Genomic DNA, 9,833 nt, shown 5'->3' on the forward strand with positions numbered 1-9,833 from the left:
GCCCTAGTGACCCTGCCAGTTTAGCAGTGGTCAATAAAACTACGCCTTATGACCGACCTCTTGGCGGTATCATAGGCGAGTTTGATGCTAAAAGCGTGAGCGAGGCTCAACGCTTTGTGGATGAGCGATTAGCCATCACACGTAAAGTCCGTGACGCAATGGCAAGCGCACAGGACAAGCAAAAAGAATATGCGGACCGAAATGGTCGCAAAAACAATGAACGCTTTAGAGTGGGTGAAAAAGTACTATTAAGTACTGCTACCCTACCTAAAAATGCAATTTCTGTACTACCTGGAGGTACTACGAAGTTGTTGCCGCGTTTCATTGGGCCCTTTACGGTGGTAGAAGAGGTTGGAGACCTAAATTATAGGCTCACCCTTCCCCCGTATATGAAGACGCACCCCGTATTTTACGTGGGTCGTCTGAAACGGTATGTAGACCCAAATGAGGTCACATATCCCCATCTGGCTAAGGAGACCGATGGTGACGCCGACTGTGAGTCGAGCGTCGTTCGGGTGAGAGGGACGGTGAAGGCGAAAAGCTATCGGACCGATTCCTACCTCCACGAACAGGACTTGGAGAGCGAGGGACATCACGCGAGTAACGCGGAGCCCTCAGCATTATCCATTAAAAAAGGTTCAAGCGCGTCTTCAGGCGTTCATAACCCTGACGAGCCTTCGCTCGGACATTTTGAAGATCCGAGGTCAGTCGCAAGACTTGACCCTCGAGATCCACAATACGTCGTTCGGCAGCGCTTAATGTCTGCGACTGAACGGACGAAGGTAACGCAGCCGCGATTAGGTGGGCGAGATCGCCACTCCTATCGGGCGCCGCCTGCACTGATGGATGCTTCCTAGTTGGAATGTTGCTTGCCCACGGCTCCGTGAGCGCTCTCATAATCTGTCGCTGCGCTATCAAGCGCAGACGACGAGACAGCATTCGTAAATGTTGCTGTCTCCATGTTGTGAGCCATGAGAGAAGTCTGGATGGGCAATAATGCGCCATCATTCTTCCTCATGAGCTCGTTGCCCGCATCACTACTATGAGATGACGGCAACGGTGTCGACTCACTGTAGTCGAGATTGAGCGACGGATCAACATCTTCACTGTTAAAGTGGGGTGGATCCTTAAGCCCTGATATCACGACAGCAGCAGTAGCTGTCGGCGTTTCGACTGAGGTATTAGACGCTGTCGGCGTGTTAACGCGGCGCGTGCGCTTAGTACAAGGTTGAGTGGGCGTCTTCGCAGACGACCCACCAACGTGGCCCCTTTTCGGTGGCATCTTTGTCGCCGGGTATGGAAACACGTGCGCTAGAGTGATTGAGTGAACTAGCGGCGCGTAAAGCTGCTCGCAGTTCCTGGCTCCTCTTTTACAAATTTAAAAATGTAAATTCGTTCTTTAAGGGTGTAATGGGCTAAAGCTGCCTTAATGTTACACAGTCCCCGTTAAGTACACTTGGTGTACTTAAGGGGATGGTCAATTAATAAATAATAGTAATTAGACCCAGTACTCGGGTGTGGTACACATTTGTGACCAACCCTTGTGTATGTGATGCACACGGGTGCATTCACATAAGGAGGGATGACGCCCAGCGTCATCCGTTACGCGAGGTATCTAGAAAGATACGCTCGCAACACATATTAAGATTTATCGACAGAGATTACATTTTGATTGGTTAAAATAGGTATTTATATTTAATGCGATTAAATATAAATCAGTCTGAAAACTACTTTCTACTTAATAAGTGCGCATGAGGAGCCGGATCACCGCTTCCAAGACGACACTTTACTAGAGTACTTAGTGCTTTGGGTGAGGTCGCTAACGCGCCCACCACAACAACCTCAGTGCACGCAAGAGAAGCTGATTTAATCGCTTCCTCGCTGTGCTAGGGTGTGTGTCTAAGTAGAGCGTGGCCGCATTACGACGTGCCCGCCTACACCTCTTGTTGTCACTTAATAATTCATAGGGCTGCATGGCGACATGAAAACCGTTTTCTACAGGCCAACATCTTCGCGGCGCTTCTGTTGGTTTCGTTATGATGCCTACAATCAAAAACGGCTTGGAACGGTTCTAAGATAATTTTTTGACTCGTTCCATCATTTGCACTGAGTAGACGAGAGGCTGTTAAGACATTTTTTAATACACCAGTATTTATGCGGCCAGCGATTCACTGTTGTTATGTTGTAGCATATACCCCCATAAAGGCTTGCTCCAAGAATCAGTGATTATGTTGATGGGACATTACCTGTTTTTTTAAGTTGGCCGAAAAAACGATCAATACATTGCACGCTTTTTTTTCTTTAGCAGTTAAAGCTGATTGTACTCTTTGATGAGACTTTAGTCGCTGCATTTACACTTGCAATATCATTATGGCCACGAACTCACTAAGCTAGTAAGCTGTTTAATAGCTAATTTATTCAAGCTAATATCGTAACGGGTTAAGTTGCCCTAATGTTCCATCTTGCTGCTGCAACGGGATGTCCGTTACATAAGTATTATTTCCTATAAGAGGAACTACAATTCTTATTTCCTACACAGTCCCCGTTAAGTACAATTAGTGTACTTAAGGGAATGGTCAATTACTAAATAAAAGTAATAAGACCCAGCACTCGGGTGTGGTGCAAATTTGTGACCAACACTTGTGTACGTGATGCACATGGGTGCATTCACATTAGGAGGGATGACGGCTAGCGTCATCCGTTACGCGAGGTATCTAGAAAGATAAGCTCGCAGTACATATTAAGTGTTATCTATAGAGATGACATTTTAATTGGTAAAAATAGGTATTTATATTCAATACTATTAAATATAAATCAGTCTGAAAACTACTTCCTACTTGGTAAGTGCGCACGAGGAGCCGGATTACCGCTCTCGTGACGACGCTTAACCAGAGTACTTAGTGTGTTAGGTGAGGTCGCTAACGCGCCCACCACAACTACCCCACTGCACGCAAGAGAAGCAGGTTGAACCGCTTCCTCGCTGTGCTAGGGTGTGTGTCTAAGTAGAGCGTGGCCGCATTACGACGTGCCCGCCTACACTTGGTAGCACTTGAAATCCTTCCCACGCCCGCATCTCTGAGTGTGTAGCCTCAATATTGATTGGGGTCATTTTCCCCACCTCTCCGAAAATCATCGGGAGGTGGCAGGGCTTTTATGGCGCAGGGACTTGGTGAACAAGCCCTGGCCAGGCTCCTGGGTAGTCCTCCTGAGCAACATGTTGCTCAGTTGGAGCAGTTTGAGGCATTCGTGCTCGGACAGCGGAGGGCCGCGTCCGAGGCACAAAGCCATGCTGCGGCGGAGTCCGTCACTCAGACTCAGGATGAGCTGAGGCATGAGCAGGCTCGGAGCGAGGCTCTCAACAGGACTGTTGAGATGCTCTCTGCCCGGCCGCATCAGCCGAGGCCCATTCGGATGGACCCGCCCAAGTTCGATGGAACTGCAGCGCACACGATTGATCACTGGCTGTTATCCGTGGAGCAATGCGGTATTGCGCAGCTCATCGAGGACGATAGCTGGATGGTGTCGTACGCCGTGTAGCATCTGCGCCGCAAGGCCTCAGAGTGGGCTTGCTCGGCACTTATGGCAGACGTTATGGCATTCCCTACATGGGCGATCTTTAAGGAAAAGATTCGCGCCATGTACCAGCCGCCGAACAACGAAGTGTTGCTTCAGGCGCGCTTCTTTGGAGCGCGACAGGCGAAGCGATCTCTGCAAGAGTATGTGCAGGAGATGCGCTATCGGCGTCCATTACCGTAGGTCCGATTCCGGAGCACATTAAGGTGCTCACCTTTATGAACGGACTACGGCATGGCCCATCGCGACAGGCCCTTTTCAGAAAGGTGCCGTCGACGATGGAAGAGGCAATCCAAATTGTTTTAGTTGAGGAGCAATCCTAGAACATTGTCTTGGCAACAGCTTGGTCTAAGCCGTCGGCCGAGACGTCGGATGCCACTTTCATGGAGTTGTGCAACGCAGATGTTGTCTATTTCAAATGCGTCAAGCGCGGCAATGTGATGGCTCGCTTCTATGCCAGGGTCCCTGCTGGGGGAACGATCCCCAACAAGAGGGCTCCCTTCCCAAAGGGCAGTGGCAAGAACCAACGTGCGAAACGCATGAATTCTGCATCGACCAATGAGGGGACGGAAAATGCAGGAGCGCAGTAGGGGTGGGATGCCCTATAGCGCCAAAGGACGAGGCTATGACCAGGTGACGACCCACCGAGTGAATTCGAGTGCATCACAAATTTTGTTAAACTCGCGGCTCTAAACTAGAGATTTGCGACCGTTCGGCTAACGAACGGCGCGCTCGTTAAGTTTGAGGGAGTTCAAGTTGAACTCGCCTTCAGCTTTAATGACTTCTCTTGTAAAGAGAAGCTCACAGTGCTAGGTATGGAGAGTTCTTACGACCTCATCCTAGGCATGCCATGAGTTGTGTTTTGCCAACCTTGGAAAGACTGGCGAACACGCACAATTGCGAACTCTACGCAGGTTACCGGAAAGGATGCGCTCCTGCGAGAGGCGTTTGCAATTGATGTCGTGTCGAGCGCAGTTGAGGGTGCGTTGACGGGATGTCAAACGTCACCAATTCTACCCAGCTCGTGGAGACTGAGGTAGAAAAAGGACAATGACAAGTAGTGTCCCATAGTCCTGCACAGAGCCGAGAGTCTGTGGCAGTAGACAGCGAGCTGACAGGAAATCAAGCGTCGCATGAACCGGCACAGAACCTAGAGCCTGTTGCGATTTTTTGAAGGGGTGCGTTAGCTAGGAGAGCAACGGCATCCGCTTCCCAGTCAAAGGTTGTGGGGACTCGATGAACTAGTACCCGACAAATTAGGACGATCAAAGGCACGTCTTAACGAGTGACCTTTGTTTCAGATCCTATTGAAGAGGACGGGCCTTCGAACGAGGTGTTCGAGGCCGTCAAAGACAAAAATGCGGAGGCATCCTCAGTTGATGTGCTCCGACAGTCTTTAAAATTGCCGAGAAGATAGTAAATCTCCCGGAGATGTCGTGGGATCTGTTCCTTGCCAAATTAAAGAAAGGAAAGATCCACAAAGTAGTCGCACCACTTCCAGAAGAGAACTTGGTGGACTGTTGCTCGTCGTCTACAATGGACGAGAGCGTCCTAGAAACGAACAAAAAGGAAATGTTTGCTGCCCAATGCTCGGATGCCTTGAGAGACAGCACGTTCTTTAAGGTTCTGTGGAAACATTGCGATGTGTTCCCAGAAGAAGTGCCGAGCCGCCTACCAGCAGATAGAAGCATCGGACACGAAATAGACCTCGAACCTGGCACCAAGTATTGTGTGAGCAGGCAATGGCCGTTGCCGAAAGAACAAGTTGATTATATTGATTAGTTCTTCGACAAACGAGCCAAGGCGGGGCATGTGCGTGAGAGCAAATCAACTCACTGCAGCCCGACCTTTTGTGCGCATAAAGCCACAGGTGGACGACGCGTGGTACATGCTTACAATAAGCTGAACACGGCGATTATACCGGCGCAAACGCCAATTCCGCGGAAAGATACTTGTTGAACTCCATGGGAAAGTCAACAATCTTTTCCGCGTTGGATTTGAAGGATGGCTACTATCAGGTACTCATGAAATAGTCCGATGTAGCCAAAACGGCAGTAAGCACCCCAAGCGGTATGCTTTGGGTGTGGCTTGTGATGCCCCAAGGTTTAAAAATGCACCAGCGACATTCAACTGAGTGGCTCACGTGATGCGTCAGCACCGTGCCTACGCGCCGCATTACTTTGACGAAGATTCGTGCATAGTAGGGCCGAGGACGGGCTGAGCGCAATAGAGTCGCACAAGCGTCATTCAGACGCTTTTTGCAAACTTTAAAGGACGCCCAATTGTACGCCAACTTGCAAAAGTGCGTCATAAGGGTCCCTGAGATACCTGTGCTGGGTTGCATCGTAGGTACCCATTGTGTACGAGCAGACCCAGGCAAGGTAAAACCAGTAAAGGAACGGGCAATCCCACAGCATGTGAAGGATTTGCGCCAATTCCTAGGGCTCGCTAAGTACTTGCATAAGCATAGCAAGAATTATGCTGAGCAAACTAAGCCATTATCTGGTCTCCTTAAAAAGAACACAGAATGGGTTTGGTTAAAAGAACAAGAAGATGCATTCACATCAGTGAAGAATAATCTCTTGTAGAGGCACCGGTCTGGCATTGCCAGGCGCGGATAAGCCCTTTAGCGTCGTCTGCGATGCAAGTAATTTTGCACTCGCCAGCGCGCTCATGCAGAAGGATGACGACGGCGTTGGCCGTGTCATCTCTTATCAGTCCCGGCTTTCAAAAGACGCGGAGCTGAATTACCCTGTGCATGACAAAGAGCTACTTTCACTAAGATATGCTCTTATCAAGTTTAAAGTGCACCTATTGAGCACCGAACCATTTGTGATTTATACAGACCACGCAACATTGTGGACCGCAAAAAACTTAGCGCACCTCTCGCCTAGAATGACAAGGTGGCTTACATTCTTCTCTGAATTTAATTTCAAATTAAATACAAGCCGCTTAAGATTAATGTCTTGTCTGACGCTTTATCGCGCAGACCAGACTTCGAGGTAGGGCACCAAAAAATATGTGTCTAGTGTTAAAGCACAATTTCAGCCGTCAACGTTGGCAGCCATGAAGGCATACCACGTGACGAGTTTGTTAGCCTCTGATATACAAGAGAGCTACAGTCAGGACGAACATTGTCGCCTGCTGTTGGATCACTTCGATGGACTAAAGGTTTCCTTTCCATTGCAACTGAAAGCTAAGCTTAATCGCTGTAGCTACAGCGATGGCCTGTTATGGCATCAGCTATCACCTTGTGATCCCTTGAGAATCGATGTGACACAGATCTCAAGCTGATGAACCTTCACGATCTCGATGATACGCCATCTAGTGGGCATCCGGGTCGTGAAAAGACATTCTTACGAGTGACTGAGGAATTTGATGGCCACATTTATATATACGGGTGGCCAACTGTGTTCGCTCTTGCGAACAGTGTCAGCGCATTAACCCCCTGCACCGTCCAGCAGTGCGTCACTGAAGCCGCTACCGATTTTAACGGATTGTTAGAAGTCAGTAAGTCTGGACTTCACGTTTGGAATGCCGCCCGACGACAAGGTCGGACGGGTTCGTCGTATGTGTAGACCGGCTGAGCAAAATGGTGCATCCAGCACCATTCAAAACACCGATCACACGCAAGGAAGCAGCTCTCTTGTTTCTGAATCATATATACCGACTACACGGGATGTCCAAGTCCATAATATCGGACCTGGATCCACGTTTTACGTCTGGTCTTGGCGACATGTGTTTGAGCCGCTAGGTAGCAAGCTCCACATATCGACCGCCGATCATCCCCAGACCGATGGCCAAACAGAACGTGCCAATCGGGTCGTGGCGGATGTATTACGCACTATAGCAACTCCCAAAGATTGGAGCAAGCAAATGCCCTTTGTGGAGTTCGCTGTAAATAACAGTGTCCACGCCAGTACGGGTGAGACACCTTTTTATGGTAACGAACTGCGCTATCCTCGGACGCTAGTCTCGTTTGTGCGCAGCTCGAGACTTAGCGGGGGAGGACCCCTCACTATGCTCAGTGCGAAAGAGGGACATAGTTTCGTCAATATGACGATGACCCGCAAGGGTATCATGTTAGACAGAAACTTGCCCTAGCTCCCCGCCGACTTGGCAGTGGTCAGTAAGGAGTCACGGCAAGGAATGCCTGTGCTCCCAAATAACAACGATGTTCCGTTACTGTCAACTACGTCCTATGACCGACCTTTCGGTGGCGTCGTAGGCAAGTTAGATGCAAAAAGCGTGAGCGAAGCTCAACGCTTTGTGGATGAGCGATTAGCGATTAGCCAGCACACGAAAAGTCCGCGACGCGATGCAGGCGCGGAGGACAAACAAAAAGAATACGCTGACCGAAATGGTCGCAAAAACAATGAATGCTTCAGTGTTGGAGACAAAGTACTATTAAATACTGCTACTCTACCTAAAATCGTAGTTTCTGTACTACCTGGAGGTACTACGAAACTATTGCCACGTAATATTGGGCCATTTACTGTGGTCGAGGAGATTGGAGAAGTGACGGACTCCGCCGCAGCATGGTTCTGTGCCCCGAACGCGGCTTCCGCTGTCCAAGCACGAATGCCTCAAACTGCTCCATCTGAGCAACATGTTGCTCAGGAGGATTGCCCAAGAGCCTGGCCAGGGCTTGTTCACCAAGTCCCTGCGCCATAAGCCCTGCCACCTCCCGATGATGTTCGGAGAGGTGGGGAAAATGAGCCCAATCAATATTGAGGCTCATCCTCACGTACACACGCAGAGATGCGGGTCGTGGGAAGGATTTCAAGTGCTTCCAAGTGTAGGCGGGCACGTCGTAATGCGGCCACGCTCTACTTAAACACACACCCTAGCACAGCGAGGAAGCGGTTAAATCTGCTTCTCTTGCGTGCAGTGGGGTACTTGTGGTGGGCGCGCAAGCGACCTCACCCAACACATTAATTACTCTGGTTAAGTGTCGTCACGGGAGCGGTAATCCGTCTCCTCGTGCGCACTTACCAAGTAGGAAGTAGTTTTCAGACTGATTTATATTTTATAGAATTAAATACAAATACCCATTTTTACCAATTAAAATTTTATCTCTACAGATATCATTTAATATGTATTGCGAGCGTATCTTTATCGATACCTCGCGTAACGGATGACGCTAGCCGTCATCACGGATGACGCTGGGAATCATCCCTTCTAATGTGAATGCACCCATGTGCATCACATTCACAAGGGTTGGTCACAAATGTGCACCACACCCGAGTGTTGGGTCTAATTACTATTATTTAGTAATTGGCCATCCCCTTAAGTACACCAAGCGTACTTAACGGGGACTGTGTAACATAGGGGCAACTTTAGCCCGTTACAAAGAAGAATAATTTGAGTATTGAATCTATTTTAACTTGAGGCAAAGTAAACAAAACATATTTATCTGACAAGATTTAAATAACCGAGCCATGTGGCTATAAAATATCTGGCTTCGGCAAAAATGAGTAGCCTCAAGCCATTTGATCTATACACGGAAAGTATTGCTGGATAATTTAGCTTTTCATGCTACTAATTAAAGTGCCTAAATGAGGGATGTTTGAGGATCTCGTTCATGTGCTGGAAGAGTAGTTGTAGCCATTTCTCGGCAGACCATTTTTATCTATAAGGCCGGGAAGTCGGACTTGCTCTGCTTAACCTTTCATTAAGGGAATGTCTAGACCCATCCCAAGGTTTTGCTGGATTGAATGCCTAGACCCACCCCGCCAGCAAACCGGACTATTTTAGCCAGTAAAAATACCTCAAACTTTGATGGGGTGGGTTTAGCAAAAACCTGAGGTGGGTCTAGACATTTCCATTATTTATTACAAAGAAAAAGAATAATTATCCTTAAAAGTTGTGCGTGACTTCGACACATGGTCCGATTTAATTAAGTGTAACCTTCACGATCGCATACCTCCTCGCCAGCATCAAAGCGGCTCGTAGCCGAGTAAAATTTCCCTGTCCCATATTCGCAAAAAATATTTACCTAACACAGAAACATATTTACAAGAGACTCTGTTTGCATGCCATTTTGGTGGCTAGTGGAACTCATTGCCTGTTGGCACGGATTTCCATGGAGCGTTACGATCAAATTAATACATTCACTGAGTACTCCTTTGGAATATATTAACAGTTTGTAGGCCACGATTATATCCTCAGTGGCAGTAACACGAGCTAAACTGTCACAGCTAAAGGACAACAATAACGAGGAATACTAACAGAATAGCCGCCTAAATCTTCCATTCGGG

This window comes from Bremia lactucae, linkage group LG1, assembly GCF_004359215.1.
Source record: "Bremia lactucae strain SF5 linkage group LG1, whole genome shotgun sequence".
NCBI lineage: Eukaryota > Oomycota > Peronosporomycetes > Peronosporales > Peronosporaceae > Bremia > Bremia lactucae.